Source organism: Gossypium arboreum, chromosome 2, assembly GCF_025698485.1.
Source record: "Gossypium arboreum isolate Shixiya-1 chromosome 2, ASM2569848v2, whole genome shotgun sequence".
NCBI lineage: Eukaryota > Viridiplantae > Streptophyta > Magnoliopsida > Malvales > Malvaceae > Gossypium > Gossypium arboreum.
The window spans coordinates 19,426,159-19,428,809 of record NC_069071.1 but is presented as its reverse complement, the minus strand read 5'-3'; positions in this window follow the sequence as shown (position 1 = coordinate 19,428,809).

The following is a 2,651-nucleotide window of genomic DNA, read 5'->3' as shown; positions in this document are numbered from 1 at the left end:
TATCATGTGCAAACATATATACACATATAGGTGCAAGGGCGAATTTCAAGGTGTCCATAACCATCCTAAGCACAAATTTTAACTAACATGCAAGAAGCATAAACCATGCTCATGAATGCTTCATGGCCGAATACATCACAATCATGCCCCTTTTAACTTCGGTCATGGTTAAACAAAAAGAAAACTCAATGTCTTACTCAAGATTGCTACAAAGAAATTTCAAGAGTAGACAATCCATCATTGCATGCATCATTAGCAAGCTTCACATTTAGCATGCAATGGCTTTAACACAATAACAACTTTGGCCAAATACCATTCCCATGGCATAACAAGGATTTGAACCATGGCTAACATGAACATCAAGTTAGCAACTAAAACATGCATGAAACTCATAACACAACCTCATACATACCTTAATCTTGATGCAAGTTTAGCCAAATCTCCTTCTAGATCTCTTCTAAACAAAGAAAATGAAGCAAATATCTCTTTTTCCTCTTAGAATTTTTGGCCAAAAGAAGGAGAGAACAAGGATGAACAATTTTTTTTTTGTTTTTCTTTCACTTGCACGGCAATAGGGGATTGCTACACTCTCACACACATTTTTTTTTATTTCTCTTCCCACATCTAATTATTTTATCACTTAATACATCATGCATTAACAAAACATGTCATAACATGTTTTCTTTGCCCATAATTCCTTGCCATGGCCGGCCACCACCTATAAAAAGGGGAATTTGACATGCAAGTCCATTGTTTTGCATGCATGCTTTAATTAGTCATCACACAATTCCCTATCGTACTTTCAAAGTTCACTACTAAGTCCTTTCTAGTGAAATTCACCTTTATAACACTAAATCAATCACCAAAAAATGTCACACATGAGCACACACATATTATAGGCATCAAAATAAATTTTAAATTATTTTTATGCCTCGATTTTGTGGTCCCGAAACCACATTCCGACTAGGGTCAATTTTGGGCTGTCACAGTTTGTGTACCCAAGGACAATAAGCTTATTCAGAAGATTTTGAGAGAAGCACATTGTGGTTGTTTGTCCGTCCACCCGGCCAGTGTGAAAATGTACAACGACCTTAAGAAAATGTATTGGTGGTCAGGTATGAAAAGAGATATTTCAGAGTTTGTGTCTAAGTGCCTGGTATGTTAAAAAGTAAAGGCTGAACATCAAGTGCCTTCGAGTTTACTTCAGCCTATCATGGTCCCCCAGTGGAAGTAGGATCGAATCACTATAGACTTTGTGAGGGGTTTACCGGTAACCCCAAAAAAAAGGATGCTGTTTGGGTTATTGTGGATAGGCTAACAAAGTCGGCACATTTTATACCAATACGTACCGATTACTCCCTTGAGAGATTAGCCGACTTGTATGTTTTCAAGATTGTGAGACTACATGGAGTGCCCATATCAATTGTTTCAGACAGAGACCCGAGATTTACCTTGGGGTTTTGGAAAAAGTTACAAGAGGCTCTGGGAACAAAGTTGAATTTTAGCAGAACTTTCCATACACAAATCGATAGTCAATCAGAGAGAGTAATTCAGATAACAGATATTCCGTTGGTTGAATTCGCCTATAATAATAATTATCAGACAAGTCTAAAAATGGTGCCTTATGAGGCATTACATGGGCGAAAGTGCCGAACACCCTTATATTGGACTGAGCTTAAAGTGGGTCAGATTCACGGGGTCAAATTAATTAAGGAGACTGAAAAGAAAGTTAGAGTGATTCGTGACTGCTTGAGGGCTATCTCGGATAGACAGAATTCTTACGCAGATTTGAAACGAAATGAAATTGAGTTTCAAGTCGGTAATAAGGTATTCTTAAGAGTATCTCCATGGAGAAAAGTCCCCAGATTTGGTAGAAAAGGCAAGTTGAGTCCTCGTTTCATAGGACCTTATGTAGTTACCGAGAAAGTAGGGCCAGTTGCCTACCGATTGGATTTGCCACTGGAATTGGAAAAGATTCACGACTTGTTTCATGTGTCCATGCTACGTCGATATAGATCAGACCCTTCTCATGTGATTAAACCGACAGAGGTTGAAATTCTTTCGGACATGACTTATGATGAGGAGCCAGTCAAGATTTTGGCCGGGAAGTCAAATAGTTGAGAAATAAGAATATAGCACTTGTGAAGGTTTTGTGGCATAGACATGGAGTCGAGGAAGCCACATGGGAACTCGAGGAGACTATGAGAGATCAGTACCTGAACTTATTTGCTGGTAAGATTTTCGAGGATGAAAATCCCTAGGGGGAGAAATGTAACAGCCTGATTTAGGGCCTAGTTAGAATAGTGGTTTTGGGACCACAAATCTAAAGTTGGAGAAATTATTTTATTATTATTTTGGAGTCATAGCATGTTTATATTAGTACATGAAAAATTTGGTGAGTTAATTTTGACGTTTGTGAGCCCGATTGTGAAAAAAGACTAAATCGCATAAAGTGTAAAAGTCCTAAATTGATAGCTGAAGGTGTTAAATAGCTAGAGAGCCTAAATTTGGGGTCTTTAAAGGGCAGTTAGACCGCTAGAAATAGGGTGGCCGGCCATAGGAGACATGTGTGGTAAAAAATTCCAATTTTTGGTGGGATTAGGTGGCCAATTTTGACTAAAATAGAAAATAGAAAAAGGAAATGATATCAC